Source organism: Megalobrama amblycephala, linkage group LG14 (assembly GCF_018812025.1).
Source record: "Megalobrama amblycephala isolate DHTTF-2021 linkage group LG14, ASM1881202v1, whole genome shotgun sequence".
Classification (NCBI taxonomy): Eukaryota; Metazoa; Chordata; class Actinopteri; order Cypriniformes; family Xenocyprididae; genus Megalobrama; species Megalobrama amblycephala.
In genome coordinates this window covers 38,401,273-38,420,922 of record NC_063057.1, presented here as the reverse complement: position 1 = coordinate 38,420,922, position 19,650 = coordinate 38,401,273, and the positions used below count along the sequence as shown (strand labels likewise).

General features: G+C 35.8%; 1 protein-coding gene and 1 long non-coding RNA gene across 2 annotated transcripts in view; both read left to right on the top strand.

The window, feature by feature from the left end:
• The window catches only part of LOC125244920 (polymeric immunoglobulin receptor-like), a 62,266-nt gene extending 57,716 nt beyond the window's left edge, over window positions 1-4,550 (top strand). Inside the window, exon 2 of the transcript XR_007179401.1 lies at window positions 4,250-4,550. The gene's annotated coding sequence lies outside the window, so the exon portion shown is untranslated. The remainder of the gene's footprint in view (window positions 1-4,249) is intronic.
• A 717-nt stretch (window positions 4,551-5,267) lies between these two features.
• On the top strand, window positions 5,268-11,607 carry LOC125244954. Its single transcript, XR_007179410.1, has 3 exons — window positions 5,268-5,363; window positions 5,465-5,541; window positions 10,955-11,607. It is a non-coding gene; the product is annotated as an uncharacterized LOC125244954 (long non-coding RNA).
• The last annotated feature ends 8,043 nt before the right edge of the window (window positions 11,608-19,650 follow it).

Sequence of the window (19,650 nt, the reverse complement as noted above, 5' to 3'; positions counted from 1 at the left end):
GCTGTTTTTTCTGTATGTTTCATTTACACCATGATGCGATTTGAATCATGATCACAAAGGGTTTTTTCACAGCCTACCTGACTGAAAGGCCTCATTAACATGTCATTTCAGGTCATTATTATGTGATTCTTTTGTCTTCTCAGGTGAGAATCACCCATTATACATGAGGATTCACGCCTCCACGCATACTGTGTTTCTTGACCAAAGATGTTTTAGAAAATTTAAATCTCTCTATTGTTTTATATGAACAAGCAGGCAGCATAATTTTTACCTCATTTTGAAGCAAAAACTCTAGTCTACAACCTCAAATACCCAGAAGTCTTGTGAACAAAGATTTAATATATATTTTTTGGCTTTATTTCAGTGACTTAAGTTTTTTGTTTTTTCAATAACCACGCATAAACGTTATTCCTTCAGAAACACAAACATGTACATACATGTTCCTCACATATTATTGTAGCCTAGTTTGTGCTGAATACAGTGTAATGACACTTTTGTCATTAATATGTTTATGAACAACTAAAAAAGCACAAATGTCAGGGCATGTCAAAACTTCTCCAGGGTCCCAAAAATCCTCAGACCCCTGAGGGTTAATGACAGCTGAGATCCTACAGTGTGACATGAGGATCATGTTCGTACAGTCTGACAAGTAACCATCGTAAAGGACTATTATAAATCGCTCAGTGTGAACCCGGCTTTACGCTCATGTCGGATACAACTCAGTTTCAGATTTCACTGCTGTCCTTCAGAAAGGTCTGCATTCACTTACCTAAGTGTGCAAGGTACTTTTGATGAAGCAAGTACTGGTGACGCCGTAATTAAGCCTTTTTACCTGGCAAAGCTATGAGTCGCGTGGAGAGTGTTGGGTGTTCCGTTGCGGCGCGTGGCTGGGCTGCGTGACGATCATGGACATGTTTGTTCATCCTGAGTGTGTCTTCAGAGGTGTTTTTATCAGTCAGAAGCATAACTGCTCAGCACAATCATTGCTTAACAACAGGAGTATAAGCCTAGTAGATTCATTGCAGTGCGGACATTCCACTCTATGTAATGGCACTACTACATGCCAATTGCCAAGACAAGTAGTTGTTTGCACGCTCCTGTAATGAGAGCCAAGCTATTGTGCTCAATACATTGTTTGTGTTGTGTATGTGTGTGCGTGCGTGTGTCTGTCTGTCTGTCTGTGTATTTATATACGCAATTTTGAACTACTGGGTAATTCTGGGTAATGAAATGATTTGTATGAGAATTTAAATATTGCTATGAATAGCCATTGTTGCGTATGCCATTAAATTATAAATTATATAATGAATAATAGGATAACGATCAAATAATAAACTATCAAGTCATGTATGCATAAATTATCAGGTGGCACTGGGCATCCGGGTATATTAAATATTATATTCAGATACAACTGCAACGACATGTATGCGGCATTTTACAGTAGACGAATCCTCAGCTAGTGGAGGGGCTGCAAGATTTGAGTTTGATGCAGGGGACCGGGGACAAATGTTCTGGAGCAGTCACAAATAAAAAAACAGCATACCATACACTGCATTAGATAAAACCAATCACATTCTATAGGCATGTTATTTATGCATATGAGCTCTGGCTCACTATCATTCTAGTTTAGGCCACTAGTTCAGATGCATATTTAGGTAAGCTCAAGTGTTAAGCCACTCGGCAAAGCAGGCCCAGGCACACATAGATAGTCATACACGCACCTATTAGCTCTACGGAGCAGCAGCAGTACACATATTTTGGCGTTCAGATCTGCTGGGTGGGGGTATCAGGCCGAAGCTACTCAGCCGCTTGCTTAACTTGGGTAGCACGGACCATGCGGTCCAATGCTTTGAGGGGTTCTACCATTCTTGCAGCAGCCTTTTCCTTGTTTTATTTGACTAAGCTGAACAAATTTGTATTTGCTCAGCAGCAACAGCAGCAGCGTAGCAGATCTCGTATGCCAAAATCAAGCCATGTATACTTCATGCCAATAAATGCTGGTTGAATTTAATCCACTCCGAGAGTTGTCATGATTGAACTACAAAAAGAGTTTTAAATTCATGATTTAATATTAATGGGATTTTTATTTATGTAATATTTTAATTCTAGGTGTTTATTTATGTAAATGCTACATGATGGGATGTTTTAAGGAACGCCTGGTGTTAAGACTTCGCATAACCTGATATTACTGAGTTCAACATGTTCCTGGGTCAACATTCAGATTTGAGGGACAAGTTTACAGATTATGTCAAGTTTAGGCTTAAAATCATGAATTGGTGCTTCTACATCAGTGTTATTCATCTATCATTTCCCTCTGATTTTTGGGATAACTATGGGTAGGGTTAGGTTTAGGGGTAGGAATAGGGTTAAGACTAAATTTTCAGACTACAATGTTGTTCAGGATCAACAAAATATGTTGAACCAGGAACGCATCTAACTCAACAATATCAGGACATACTAAGACTTGTGTGGCTTGTATGTCCACATTCTTCACAACTTCTTATTTTTTTCTCCTCTTATCGCTAGTAAAGCTGTAAAGACTTAAATTGCTTTTCTCGTTGCCCTTCGACTGGAAATTACAACCAAAAGCTGCACAATGTGGCATCGTATAATATATTCTGAGTTTTGTTGTGGTATAAAAAGCAACAGGATAGTGTCAGTAGAGCATGAGTGCAAGCATTTGACGTCATTGACATATAACGCACTGTGCAGCTAAACAAAATGGTGCCGCCATTGTCCAAATATGCCATGGATTTTTTAAATAACATAAATCTTTCATGAGTTTTCTACTACATATTTCATTAAGAGACATCATTTATGTTATATTAAGCCATACAAGTCTTAACACCAGGTTCCCTTTAAGGAAGCAACTGAGCATATTTCTGTGTGTGAAGGTGTCTGTGGTTTCATGTGCAAAATGACATAATGTGAGACTATATAAAGATGCGAGATTGGCAAGAGCTTCTGATCTGCTTCTCTCAGGGTTTTTACACAAACATTGCAAAGATGAGCTAATAAAACGGAGTATAATAAATAAAAAAAAATATAGGGGCAAGTCAGAAGCATTTTCATGAGAACCTGGAGAAATAACTATAGCTTGTTTTAGTTTTAGACATGAGGCCAATCATGACCTTTAACTATAAATAAATAAGCCATGCAGTATATAAACAAAGCAGTCTAAACTTTTAAATCTTTTAAAAACTTTTAATTTTTTTAATTGACTCATTTGATGATTTATTTAAAGAATATTTGACCCTACACCACCAATATAGTCCTGTTTGATTATTTGGTTAAATATGAAAAAATACAGAGATGTATCATGAAACAGGAAGCTGAAGTTTCAGTAGAAGTAAGAGCTAACAGGAACTAAAAAAAAAAAAAGAAAAAAGACCGAGCCCACACAAAACAGAGTCGTGCTATTAGTGAGTGAGAACCAGTCATGAGGGACCATTTATATCTTTTCTTCTTTGTGATTCAATTTAGTTCTGGTAAGTTCAGACTTGATTTATCTTTTAATTCATGAGGAACTGGTGTGAGATCAGTGTGATGTAGTTGTAGTTATTTAAAAGATCAGTTTAAAAATTAAAACATATCTAAAAACAATTTATTTATTTATTTTTTAAAAAAGCATCTTTTAAGAAATTTGTATTTTGTAATTTTCCTAAGATAAGACTGTCTGTTCACACGTGCAGAATGTTGAATTAATTTGTCAATTGCAGAGATATTCAAACTGAAATTGTCTTTGAATCCCTTAAGGATGAAATAAATATTATATTTGTCTACACAAATGAAAGGGTCCCACTTTATATTAAGTGGCCTTAACTACTATGTACTTACATCAAAAAAATAAATTAAAAAAATAAGTACAATGTACTTATAGTTAGGCCACTTAATATAAAGTGGGTCCAATGAAAGAAAAATAAATAAAACAACATTGTCTTTCTATGTTCATTAAAAGTCGCTAAGGTTTGAATAAAGGCCCTCACAACATTTTCACAATCATGTTCATTTACATTAACATAACTTACATTGTGTTAAACTACAAGTTTCTGATCAAAAATCCTTCAGAGATTAAGTTGTTGATATTAAATGTCCAGTTCGTTCAAAGAAGAGAATTACTGTGAGATCTAATAAACACAATAAAGTGCTGCTCATGAACACAAACCTGAAGCTCTTCTCCGCTTTTTCCTGATTATTATATATTCCAGTAAAGCCCATTTGTAAGTTTTTGACAAGCTCTCTTGTTCAGGCTGTATTCTTTCAAATGAGCGTCAGACAATAGAAATAACAGGATACACAGGTGGATCAGTGGTGCTGCCCTGCTCCTGCGCTCATCCTCAGTCTACAGTCAACACATTCACATGGCAGTTTCATCGCAGTGGACGAGGATGGATTAAAGTATTTGAGGATGAGAAGTACAGCGGCAGACGTGTGCTGTTTAGTGAAAGTTCTCCACAAAATCTGTCTCTTCTCATTTCTGATCTCAGAAAGGAAGATCAAGGGTACTATGAGTGTAAGACTGAACAATATACATTCATTCATTTAACAGTGAAGGGTAAGTGATGCTTCTTCTAGAAATATGAATCGCTCTTGTTAGACATGATCGACAGCTCAGGAATAGACATTCAATTGTTCTTTTTACAAAATTATTATTTGAAAATAAAGAAATTTGGAGAACCAGTGACACACTTTAAATTGTACATTCATTGACCTTTGAGTTTCACTTGTTCTCACTACAATGTGGCTCATTCATGGCTTTTTTCTTGTATAAATATGTTTTTAGGCTGTGATTTGGTTCAGAGCACAGAGGTAACGATTGCGGTGACTGGATATGCAGGAGAGTCTGTGGTTCTGCCCTGCTCATGCTCTGAACTACTGGCTAAACCTGAACAGATACAATGGATGTATATTGTAGAAAAAGCTTTTAAGGAAATTTACCCAAATGAAAAGTCTGAGAAGCACAAGAACAGAGTCAAACTCTTGAATCAAACATCTCGAGGAAATCTCTCTCTACACATATCAGCACTGACCGCAGAGGACGAAGGAGACTATTATTGTTCTGTCTCGTCTCAAAAAGTTTCCTACAGACTTTATGTTGAAGGTAGTTTTGTTCTGTTGATGTTACTTTGATCATCATTACTACTGATTTTATGAATGAGGTAAACTTGTAGGATGACATGCTGTTTGCATTGTTATATTATCATTGACAGTTACTCTCGGGACAGAGAAACCACACATCCATACAGTTAATCTCGGGACAGAGAATCCACACATCCATACATCCATCAGTTTATCAACACTTCAACCTTCACACCAAACACAAGAACTTTCACCACCTCAACAACCACACGACACACTTCAATGTAAGTCAAAGGCTTGGTTTGCTTCTCATTATCAACAATGATGATTACAATAATGTATTTTTCCCATGAACATGTCAACAGCCCTGTATGTTTCTCCACAGATCTCTTCATTCTAGTGGCAGTGTTTCCCTTAGCACTGATTCTGCCATTTCTGGCTTTATCTTCTAGATATGCAAAGGTACATAAACACATTCTTACAGTATATTGTAAATGACACCTAATGGGCCCTAGCAAAATTCTGGTTCAAAAACTATTGGTTATTTGTGTTATTTGTGTTTTGCCAAATGCACATGCCTGTCTCCTTATTACAGTTTACTGCACTTTGATATTCTTCTCATTAAAAATGCAAAAGTTTGCATTTTTAAACAACCAAAACACTGTTGTCATGTAAATGAATGGCCAAAACGCATTAAAAAGTGAGGATTAAACACCAACACCTGACTTGAATGAATTTAACAAATGAGTTGTGGCTAAAGCAGTTTCATTAAAGATCATTGACGTTCATGCAATCCCACTAATTTGATCCAGGTTTACCTAGTCAAGAGAACTGCACGTGCACACTTTTCTTAAGCAGCCCTAGAGGTCGATCATGGATCAAATCGATCCACCATAGGAAACAGCATATATTTTGTGCTGTTTTATGTGTTTGACACATGGTGTTTTCCTTAGTGCATAACTTACATTTCACAGGTATATTCTCCATCTGTAAATGTTAGACAGTCATGCAAATATTTCAATTTCGCATGTGCACCAAACAGATGGAACGCAATAGGAGCTCAATAATTCTGACTAAAATATAAATTTTTCTAAAATATTTGTTGTTGGATATTAACTGTAAAGGGACTATTATTATGGGGTCAATCAAATGTAGGCTTATATAGCCTACTGTAGGCCAATTATTCAGCTCAGATTACCTATTAAAATCTAGTCTGCTTATTATTTATTTTAATTTTGTGATTTTTACGGAAGCCCTAAACGGCCATGGATTATTATTTTTTTCTATCTTGTTTTCTCGTGATCATGACTTAATTTTCTCATGATCTCGAGATAACAAAAGTTGTTTTCTCGTGATCACGACATAAAAGTTCTTTTTACAATGATTGATTCTGAAACACCCTCCCTATAAGCGGCTACTTAGGGCCCTGCTCCCACCAGGGGGCCCCCAAGAGCAAATTAAATGACAGCTTGATTTTGACATTGCGCAATCTATCAGTTGCAGTTCTGGCGCATCCGTCTCAATACTGTAAAACTTGATGTATATTTGCATCACATGTTACACTCACACACAGGACACTGCACTTATTCGCAATCACAAAAGTTCATTATTTGCATTTGCTTTAAAGCATTGCTGGTTAAACATTTCATTTGCGTGCTGTTCTTAACCAGAAGCACGCGCGCACACTAAAAGCCTGTCAAACAGCCTCCGATTAGTGGACTTTATCTTTTGCATCTGCACTGTCAAATACACACAAAGTTTAAATAAACAGAGTTGGTTATGTCTAAAGTGAAAGTAATCAGTTGAGAGAAAATCGGATGTATTTAGATGCGTGCCGGTCTTAAAGAAACAGAAGCCTAAAGCCCCGGGTATACTTCACATTCCGCGCTCGGGCGCGTCTTGCGCGTCCTTCAAATGCCTTGTCCAAATACCCACATTTGCGGTCTTGGCCACTTGAGAGCTCGCGCACGCGAATAAGTGCGCAAGACTGTCCCATATCTAAAAATGCCCAAGTGCAGTGCCCTTAGTGCACACTAAACCCACACTACCTTGAATACCGCTTCTTGAGGGCTATTCGAGGCTAAGCGTATCCCATCATGCATTATGTTTGGAACCTCACATGCCCCGAAATCGTGAGATGTCAAGGAAAACATATGACTACAAGTTAAATTATTTAATACATATAATTTGGTAGTAAAATATAAAGTGTTGCGCATTTTATTTATGCAAAGATGAGTGGGATATGTGTATTTTGTAAATCATTTGCAACTGCTTTTTATTCACTAAGCAGGATCGGAGCAGAAATATAGTGCATCCACCATTGCAACATAGTTCAGAAGATACACCAAGAGAACAAGAAACAAAAATGATGGAGAAGGCATGCTTCTGAGTAATAGTAAACATGCTGCCCTTGTTCTTAAAGGGATAGTTCACCCAAAAATGAAAATTCTGTCATCATTAATTTTACACATTTCTCACATTTCTTTCTTCTGCTGAACACAAAATAAAATAAGATATTTTGAAGAATGTTGGTATAACCAAACAGTTGGTGGCTTTTTCAAAATATCTTATTTTGTGTTCAACAGAAGAAAAAACTCATACAGATTTGGAACAATATGAGAGTGAGTAAATGATGACAGAATTTTAATTTTTGGGTGAACTATCCCTTTAATATTAATAACATATTTATTATTGTTATCTTCAGTTCTTACAGGTCCATCTAAACTGTTCATTTTATGTAATTATTTAAGTATTTATTTTGTCCATTCTAGACATTTACATTTATTTTTTATATAAAAAGATACTGTTTATCATAAGTTATTTTAACCGAGGGGCCCCCAAATGCAATTCTGCTTAGGGCCCCATCAAAGCTAGGGCCGGCCCTGACCTGGCTTCTACTGTTGCTATAGTAACGAACACAACTTTGACGCGCATCTGATCGACGGATAAAACATGCGCTCTTATATCTTGCTGATATTTCAGCTAAATGTTTACTTCACTTAATAATAAAGTTTACAATAAATAAATACATATAGGCTAATCAATCACTGTTCAATAAATGTACGCTTAACATATTGTTTGTGTAACATAATATTCAACAGAGCATCTCACCTTTTAGATTAAACCAACTTTATTTTCCATACTCATTTAAATATATATATATTACATAATGTGTTTGTTATTTTTATTCGTCATGTAAGATAGGCTGTGTGATATCATGTGCGTTAAACTGTCTTTCTCCTATCTTCCATTAAAAAGAGGTGCAATACTCCAGATTTCCAAAAAAACAAAACAAAAAAACTTTAATTCAGTTGATATAGGCTAAAACAATCTTGCTGTTTGAGAAGCGTGTTTATGTGTATGTGTGTTGTTTCCTACAAAGAAATGTAGAAAATACAATAGGTCATATCTCTCAATTAAATGACATAGGCTATAAATCATATTTCTTATCAATATACATTAAGTGACATATTTAGGTAAACGAACACTGAAACTGCAATGATTAAAATAGCGTCTTAAAGATACACAATAAGGTTCAAACAGAATACTATACAGTGACATCAAAATTAGTTTTAATAAGCAATAAGTTTAGTATCACACTGAACTATTGCGGTCATGAAACTGTGGTGAGGCAACTAGTCAGAACGATAACAGATACACTTTCAAGCAAAATAATTATAATCAGTTAAGTTAATCATTTAAGGCACACAATACTGCACAAAATAAAGCGATCACGAAAACTATCTCTGTCTGAAACTCGTACTGAGCCAATATGAACTAATAAAGTAAAGTGGATATTTACAGCGCATCACTAGTTACTGCCATCTGTTGGCACATTTGTGTAATTTAGAGAAGAGATTAAGTCATGATCACGAGAAAACAACTTTTGTTATCTCGAGATCACGAGAAAATTAAGTCGTTATCACGAGAAAACAAGATAGAAAAAAAATAATAATCCATGGCCGTTTAGGGCTTCCGTAGATTTTAACTTATGCTATACATTTTTTATTTTTTTTTTTATTTAGATTTTAATGTTCTAATGTTCTTCTAATAACCATAAAAGGTACTACAGCTGCCAAAAACCAGGAAAAAAAACAGATAGAAATGTATTCATATATTTTAAAACAATCAAATTAAATCTTGGGCACAAAACATTAAGCCAGTAAGAAAAGAAAATCTGTATGTTACACACACACATTTCTCACCATTTGTATCGCTCAGCTTGAAGCAGTACTACATACTACACTTGTTGTACCATGAACTGTAGTTTTAAGATTTTTTTTAGGTGAGAATGTAGTTGTTTAGATCTGAAATATGTGACTGATATTTAATTACAGCACCTATTTTACAATTTGTTTAGATGTGTTCAGAGATGCGAGCTCCAGGTTATCAGCGGCCGTTCAGTGCTCGTGTACCCGCCAAGAACAGCTTCATCTCGGGCAGTGCTTCTGGGATTTGCCGCTGGCTCTTATAGTGGTTAAACATGAGATATAACTCATTTTGGGTACATAAAACGGGCAATCTTTGGTTTTATTAATCTATTACTTGTTCAAGAGCAAATCAAATTGGGCTATATTAAATTTAACAATTTAATATTAATTATTAAACCGTCTGTGTCGTTGGCAACACATCAAACCAAGCTGTATTCATGTTATCGTAACTCTTCAACCAACTGAACATTATCAAAATAATTCAAATTGCTCCTGACAGTAGACAAAATACACTTTTCAGTTATATACGGCTTATTACAGTAATTTCTTGTTTTCCATCATGAAATTACGGCAGCTTTCTGGGAGAGCGGGAAGAAAGGATTTTAACAGAGAGATACGGAAGCGTGGCAGGTTAGAGAGTTCTGGATTGCATAAAATATTAAAAGAAACAAACAAAAACATTGTGAAGAAGAAGTACTCAACACAAGAAGGGATTGGGATGATTTTTTATGAGACTTTAGAGCAGGTTGAGCGAGACTCATTCACATGTGGTGTGTGAATGTAGTTTCAGTGTGGGCAAAATCATGTATGTCACTTCTGCAGGCTGCTTCTTACTCTGAGAGATAAACAGTCTCTCTTTTCATAGCTTTTGCAGTTCTGAGACACTCGCTTGGTATTTCTCCTGCTCTTTGTCTAGCAAAAAAATCCCTCATCACTAAATGAAAGCTTAAAATAAAGGCCTGATTATTTCAGGGGCCTTGTCACAAGTCCATTGTTTTTGAATTTCTGTGTTACTTTTGCTGTATTTTCACACTTAAAACAATGATTTTATAATCCTCTTGTAGCACTGTCCTCTTTTGTGTCTCCTGACAGTTCAGTCTGGGAATGATTCAGTGAGCTATATAACACTTTTAATTGTCAAGAATTGCTGAATTTAAGTTTCAGAGGTTATGCTGTGTATATACATATTTAGGCAGTGTATATATATATATATATATATATATATATATATATATATAATGTTACAATGATAAATGATACAAGATAGACTTACAAACGTGTTCAATTATATTGTATAATATCAATTGTTTATGTTAATATTTATAACAACGTTAACAAACACTTGATATACAATTAATCTGAACATGTTTGTAGGTCTACATTGTATTATTTATCATTGTAGCTTTATTTAAGTTGATTTTCTATTTACTGTATATTTATTTTTGGACTGATAGTGGTTAATAAAGTAAAAGTTTATTTGAAGATATAAGACATTTTAAGTTCATTTCTGATGTTAGAATGTTTCAAAACTTCCTGTCTGAGAATATTTATGGAAGCTTGTTTCCATATAAAAAAATAAAACTGTAATTACAACTGGTTTCATGCAATGCTGTCGATGCAAATGTAAATTCTGGTGTGAACACAATCTTTTCCTCTTTCTCCAGGATGAAGTGGCATGTTCTGCTATAGTCTATGTTGAAACGGCATTCCCACCTGATCACACACAGAATGATGCAGTGGAGCTCATTGAGTGTCAATACCAATGCTGAACGGACTTAACCCCCCCACCCCCCCCCACCCCATTTTAATCAGAATTCACATTCACAGTGTTTATTTTAGTAATCGAGCTTATGTCCTTTGCATGTTACAGTACATGGGCAAATGGGGAGATGATCTTCTAATTAACATGTCTGTCTATTACTGTAATTTCTGTTAGAAAAAGTCTCAATCTCTTTTCCTGTATGGATGTTGATGTGCTGGAACAGAGGAAGAACCACACCAAACTGTTGCCACACAGTTGAAAGCATAGTAAAGTGAGACACTGTTCATTTGTCATCGCATGCTAGTTTCATGATTACGCTGTATTTTTTTCTTTCAAGATGTTTTTTTTATTTTAGTCCTCATTTTACTAATTTAGTCCTTCATACTGCTAATGAACATTATTGATTTATGTATTGAAACAGCCTTGTACAGTATATTTTGTGCAACATGTCTAAAACTGCTATAATGGCCAGGGGTCTCATTTATAAAACTGTGCGTAGGATCCCTACTAAAAGTGTACGTACGCGCAAAAGCTAGATTCTGCGTACGCACAAAAAAAAAATCAGATTTAAAAAACCATGCGTACGCCAGAACCTGCGCACAAATCCCTTTATAAATCCCAGTCAGCGGAAGATTGTGCGTACGTGCATCTCCACCCTGTCTCCTCCCCGAAATCACCATATATGGAGCTTACGATGCCTAGTTTTACTATGCATAACCTCATCTGCATATCATTTCCATACATGTTCCCATCCACGTGACATTCACGGTTAACACAGTCAAAGGTACAAGACATTGGAAAATATTAGATATGGACTATAAATGCCATTTGTGCCACACATTATATTGATAAAGATCATCCAATATCCTCTTTATGTTTTAGAATAAATATATCAAAATAGCCATAAAAACAAAATTGTATAATATACTTCAGATAAAGGTTTTAGAATAGAGATGATTCATTCATTTCCACTGGCCAAATAGTATTTGAATAGTTTTAAACAATTCAAATCAAATGTATGCAGTTTTGCTGATAAGGTGAACATATCTTTTAGGAAGTTTATAGGCTATTTTTAGTGGAAACAGATCGGCCTACCTATTTATTGCAGTGTAAATACAATTGTCTGAAACGGCGCGTCACTGACAAAGTATTTTAAAAAGAAAACATGCAAATCTTACCGTTTTCCTCAAATGATATCCTTCAAATAGTAATTGTTTGAAGATCCTTCACACGACATCAACACCTCCTGCAGCTATGGTTGTACAGTAAGATATTATTGGACCTATTCAAACTGGACAACGGACCGTTCGACCACCGAATCCAGCAGTGTCTTCCATAATATCTAAGTTAAGTGTGCGTCACTGATCGTCATTCTCGAAAAAATATTTTGTCATAACATCTGCAGTTTAGTTTAAAGAGGAATTATAGTGCTCCCAGTGCTCCTCGCTGTCATTAAAACAGCGTGTCACTGGAAAAGTGATCGAAAGTAGCACATCTACTATCTCAATTCATATCACTTTTGTCTCCAGAATGTGCGTACGCACAGCTCAAAGTTTGCTTAAAGGTGCGCACATTCTCCCGTCAAGTTTGGTTTTATAGATCACAACCTTTGCGTGGGAACTGGCGTACGCACGTTTCCATCCCCGTTTTGTGCGTACGCACGCTTTATAAATGAGACCCCTGCTTACTGGCAAAAAAAAAACTATTTCATCATCACTGTCATGTCATTTTTATTGAGAAATCCTGCTGTTAAAATAACTATTGGATGAAGGAAGAAAGAAATGAGAGTCAACAAGAATAGAAGAACAAGGAAAATATTTCTGTTTTTGCCCCTTTGTGTGTGTTTGATGAAGTGTGGTGCATGAAGTGTATGAAGTGGTGGTGCAACTTTATTGAGTTGGCATGTGTGTAATAAACATAGGTTAAATTGGTATTTGTTTTGTCACCTAGATCAGGGGTTCCCAAACTTTTCAGTCCACGACCCCCAAAATAATGATGCCAGTGAGTCGCGACCCCCACTATCTTCGGAGGTGGTTAAAGTATACAAACATTGTGCACAATGGCACACAACACCTGTTTCACACATAGTCTACTCTGTTTGCAGTGTGTATGCAGTCGCCCATATTAACGGTTAGAGCGTTCACACAGATGTGATTATGTACAGTCTATTTTTACTTCACTGCACCACGCTGAATTAAAACAGAAAAACACAAAATATTCTCCATTCATTTTAACCAATAAAAAAGTGATTGTAACGATCAGTTTCTATGGTTATTTTAATAACAAATGTCCAGAGCGCATCAATGTATTGCTTGAGCACAAAACTCTCAGCTCCACTTAACGCTGGGTTCTTTGGGAAGCAAGGTTATCTTTCCCTCACAATCAAAAACACACTTCTTTGGTGACATTGTTGATTTTGTGCAGTCATGTGACCTGTCGCTGCTGACGACTTCCGTAAACCTGAACATGTGTTGATGGGTGTGCTATTGCTTTCTTGCTATGGTCGGCGTGCGCCCTTCCGGGAAAAGTGCCCGTATAAGGAAAATCCGCCCTCGTTGACGTCACTCAGGACCACGCTTGAAAAAAAAAATCCGACACCTGTGACGATTTGGAAGAGAATTTTTGGAACAGAAATACTCCGTCATTCGTCCAACTCGTGTTTTGAAACTTTGGCCATGTTTAGCATGAGAATCCAACTCTTTAACAGAGTAAATAAGTCAGAATACATGAAATAGCATTATACCCCCCCTTTTAAAGTTGCTGTTGCACAGTCAACACTTTATTTTGCTTCGAGTAAAGCAAGGAAAATGACACCTTACCTGGCATTTAGGTGAACAAGGAGACATCTCGTCTCTTCGTGAAGGTGGAAAAACAAAGTTCTCCATGACCTGAGGGATTTCTTGTAAAAAGATTTAAAAGGAAAGAAAAAACGAGTCGCCTGTTTGTCTATTTTAATTTTTAATTGAACGTGTTTGTGATTTTCATAAAGCTTATGTTTAAATGTTTTGCCACTTGCGTGAGCAACATAAAATATAAATCAAAAGTATACTTTATATGGTAACACTTTACAATAACAGTACATGAATAACCATGAACTAATACCTGAGTTAATAGTTACTTCAACATGAACTCATGATTAGTTAAGATATGAACTAATGAAGAGTGATCCTTAACTACGACAGGAGTCATAAGGATTCATGCATGAAAACAGCAGCCTTAACTACGCATTAATACATGTTTGATAATTAATGCATTAATTAACATTTAGGGGTAAACTAAATAAATCAGCCTCCATAAGAGTAAACAAGAAGTACTCTGAATTTGAATTAAACGTGATTTAATACTGTCATAATTTACACGGTAATATCATAATCTGCCATCTGCAGCTTTGTGACAAATAATTGCAATGGCACATGATTATTTAGCCATTAATTACATAGATCTGTCTAATCAAATGTGGAAAATAGACTAACTACCACTAATAAATTTAATTTGATCTAAACCGTTTTCTGAATTTTATAGTTCATTTACATTTAGTTATAGCTAAATAGTCACAGTTTATTCCCGGAACTAAAGTATGTAGGGTTTGTTTCTGGCGGGACACTCATTAGTGGCGCACGCTAGGTGTTCTCTTGGCGCGTTTGTTGTGTTGCTGGCATTTTAAACTAATAAATGTTGACTGCTTTGGTAAGCCGAATTAATAATTAAAGACATATTTACATGTATGTTTTATTGGGATTTTCAGGTGGTTATGTGCAGTTATTAACTGCATTTTTATTTTTGTCGTTTAAATGTATATGCTTTGATTAGCATTAGCTTGTGGACGCACGCTATTTTACATGTAAATGTGCCTTATGTGTGTCTTTACAGGTATGTTTATGGCTTGCTTCAAGTCCATATATGTTTAATTATATAAATAAAAATAAAATACAAATACATTTTATTTTAGTTTTTTTGTACCGGGGTGTAAAGGAATAAGGATGGCACTCTATAGTGTTTATTCATATATTAGTTAATGATGTGTGATATGTGCATCATGTCATGACTTTACTTGAGGGGGCACAATCATAATTAACTCATTATTAACTAAGCATATACAAACATCAACTAATGGTTTGTTAATGCATAATTATGTCATGACTTTACTTGAGGGGGCACAATCATAATTAACTCATTATTAACTAAGCACATACTAACATCAACTAATGGTTTGTTAATGCATAATTATGTCATGACTTTACTTGAGGGGGTACAATCATAATTAATTCACTGTTAACTACTTACCAAATTCAGCTCATGATTATCATTAACTTACTATCAAATACACATGTACTAACACAACTATATAAGTACTCAGCCCAGTTAAGTGATGTTGTGTGACTTTTCAAAAAGTCAGAGAATGGAGGTGCAGTATGATCACGGCCTGCGTCTGGATGGAGAGTGAACTTCTGAATCTGATCCCAGCAAACGCTCCCTGACCTTAGTTCATGTTTCCTGTTTGGTTATTTTTTTGGGAACCGATTCCTCAGGAACTGATGTAAGTCACAGTAGTTTAGTTTGATAGGAAAGAATATCACAAAACAGATTTAAGACCTTTTAACATAGTGTATTTAAATAGTGTATTTAGTATTTTATATGTTTGATAAGGAGGATAAGTGAAAATAATGGCAAACTAATCCATGTGCCTTTCAGTAATGTTTATAATGAAGCTGCTGATGTCAGTAGTTTAAATTCTGACAATAATAAATTGTTTAAATTTATTTCAAAGTCCAAATATGTATTATTCCTTCTTATAGAGACTGTTTACCCTAAATGTTAATTAATGCATTAATTATCAAACATGTATTAACGCGTATTTAAGGCTTGTTTTCATACATGAATCCTTATGACTCCTGTCGTAGTTAAAGATCACTCTTCATTAGTTCATATCTTAACTAATCATGAGTTCATGTTTAAGTAACTATTAACTCAGGTATTAGTTCATGGTTATTCATGTACTGTTATTGTAAAGTGTTACCCTTTATATTAATATAAAGTAATAAATTGAATAAAACGTTTAAATGTAGAAAGTTTAAACGTGACATCTATTAAATACAGTGTATACAAAGAGAATCGCAATGCTGACACGCCATGTTCAGTAACAACTTTTGGATTTGAAATAAAAAAAAGTAAATGTTGTGTTTGTGATAAACAGCCACGGATCAGTTGCTCACTGCAAACACAGCATATGTGAAAACACAAGCGCGTGCTGCAAAGGCATGACAGTGGAGCTTCTCCGCTCTCTCTCGCGACCCCCACTTTGGGAACCCCTGATCTAGATTCTGGCAATGTGCAAATCTACATCTGATGACAATAAAAAAAAATTTCAGAATCAAATGTAGGAATAAATAAATACAGGAGAGAATATGAATACAAAATATAGGGCACCTTTAAGCCTTGTCTTGTGTTTGTCTGAGTAAAGTTACTTGTCCAGAGAATTTTTTTTTGGTGTAAATATAATTTATTCTGCAATATTCTCATCAGTGATGTATTAGCTTTTACATATTTAAATCCGCATATTAATTAATATTTACCACAAGGGCATTTTTTCTTAATCAGACAACATTACCCCTAAGATTAGGCAGGTTATTGGTGGTCTATCATCCTCTGATTGTGGTGACATTAGAAACTTGGGTGTTATTTTTAACAGATCAATGTGTCTTAACAGCCATGTTAAGTCTGTAGTTCGTTCCTGTTTTTTCCATCTCAGGAACATTGCTAAGATTAGATCTATGGTTTTGAAAAAAGAAATGGAGATGCTTGTTCATGCTTTTATTTCTTCACGATTGGATTATTGTAATGTTTTGTACACGTGTTTAAACAAATCTTCTATGGATCGATTACAGGTTGTACAGAATGCAGCTGCCAGGCTTTTAAAAAGATCCAGCAGAAGGTCACATATTACTCCTGTGCTTAAAGCTCTCCATTGGCTTCCTATTAATTTTAGAGTGCATTTCAAAATTTTAGTTATCACTTATACGGCCTTGCGTGGTCAAGCACCCTCATATATACAGGATCTCTAACATGTACACGCCCCTGGTTGGTCTCTGAAGTCTTCAGGCCAAGATCTTTAAACTATTCCCAGAACACGTCTTAAGACAAGAGGTTCTGTGCAGTCGCTCCAAGACTCTGGAACTCTCTTCCTTTAAAGTTGAGCACTATGGGTTCTAAAGACGCATCTTTTTGGACAAGCTTTTAATCGACAGTTCGATTTGCCTGTTTGTATGATGGTATTTATAGAGTATATTTTATTTTATTTTATTTATCTTATTTGTTTATTTTTATTGTAAAGCACCTTGTGACCCTCCTTGTCTGTGATAGGTGCTATATAAATAAACTTTACTTACTTATATTGTTCACAAGCTGTTTTATTGACGTTTTTCCGCGGTTGAAACACAAATAAAGTGATTACATGAGACGTGATACATTCTGGTAAGTTGTATTATACTATATATTTCAACATACCTTTGATGTTCATGCATGTTTTTCGAGATTATAACTATTGAAGAGGAAGAAAAGACTCACGCTGCCGCCTGAACTGAGGCATTACAGCAATCTGACATATCACATTTAAAAGCGTCAAAACGCCACTTATTGTTTGAATATCATGATAAAATGGACAGAATTTACAAACTGACACTTTTATTATTATTATCAGAAGTAACAAAGCACAAAGCTTTTTTGCGATTATTGGATGGGAGGCCCTACAAATAATATTTGATTTAGGGGAAAAAAAAAAAATGCAGACCTGGCACTGGCTTGAACTACGGATGATTCACAGGGTCAAAAAGAGCCTGCTTTAACATAACTGTTTAACATAACAGTATATATGAGTTGCAGTCTAACACGTTTTTCCGCACCCTTTTGATTAACAGGATATAATAGGCCCTGATTATCGGCAGTTTTTAAACAATCGGTCGATAGTGAAGATTTTATCGGCAGATATCGATTGTTGGCCGATACATCGGTGCATCTAATTTAAAATATTTTGACCTGTATTTAAATATATAAAAGAATATGTGATCATAATAAATTAATATAAGTATGTTGTTTAATTTTTACATAAATATTTCCTTAACATTGAATGACCATGTTTTTTTACTCTGAATGATGTTTTGACAAAAAGGGAGATAATATTGTTATTGTTCCCATAATTGCAATGTTTTTAGTATTAGTCTGTATCATTAAATTAGTTTTAATAATATTCCTTTAATATAATTTGGAATGTATAATTTAATATTAAATGTAAGCAGAAGCAGATGTTGAAAAATAATAAGCATTTTCTTCTACTGTTCTGATGCTACTGCCATGTTAGCTTATCACTTGGTTTGACGCAAAAAAATTGCAGCATGCAGCTACATTTATGAATACTTTGTTTGCCAACATAAACGACATTATCAGGATCAGGAAGAGTATTTTGGGTGAATAATCCCCTCAATGGTCTCTTTTGAACTTGTGACATACTGTAGTGAAGGAGATCTGTTCAGAAATATTGGTAAGATATTATTCTGACAATCACAATCCTGAATACCTTTCTCTTTTCCTTGCTAAAGGCCTGTTCATATGATAACTATAATGACAATAGTGATAAATGTCACGAGGTGACAAAAATTCCAGCTGTCAAGGCGGAACTAATGTTGGACCAATAACAACGGAACACCGGGCTAGTTCCGGTTTAGCGAAAAATCCCCGCGAATGGGGTGATTAGCGGAAATTCCCGGCAGCGGTGGACATTGGGACACGTTGCCCTTAGGGTAGGATAAAAGGAGAGAGGATGCACTAAAGGAGTGTTTTTTTGGGGGGACTGTGAATCTCGGAGGAAGAGTGAGCGGTGGAGAAGAGGAAGTGGGGCTGGCAAACAGGCACGGCATTGTGAGTTTGGGAGAAAGAGCACGTCGACTCAACCGGAAGGAGGAAATCGCTGGACAGTAAGATCGTTTGGGAGAGACTGTGAGTAGTTCAATCGATCTCCATCCTCTCTCTTGTTTATGGGACTCTCTGACGTGAATGCCAGGTCAGAAATGGGCGACGGCCTTCTATATATGTATTTCCCACTGAGTGTTGAATTGCAGTGATGAAGTGATGTGATGCACTGTTTTGATGTGTGAAGTGTGAACTTAAACTCGCCGGGTGTCCACTACTTACCTGAGCTTTCTGTCACGTTCTAAGACATAAGAAGAGGCTAACTCTGTTGTAATCCACAGATATTTGAGTGTACTATCTGACAGCCCATTGTGAAGAGGAAGTCATACCTGAATACTCACCTGATTGCTTTCCAGTGAAGCTCCTCCAGCTGTAAGTTCTCTGTCTGTCATTGTTGAAGAAGAGGATTACGTATCTGTGTATTTACCTGCCTGCTTTGCAGTGGACTTCTCCCATTGTAAGCTCTGTGTCTGCCAGCCCTTCAAGAGGATTTCATACCGGAATACTTCCTGGACTGCTTGGTAGTGGAGCTCCTCAGCCGTCAGTTTTCTGCCTGTCATCTGCAGAAGAAGAGGAGTACGTATCCAAAACACGTACCTTAACTGTTCCATCACAAACCCTCCGGTCGTAAGTCCC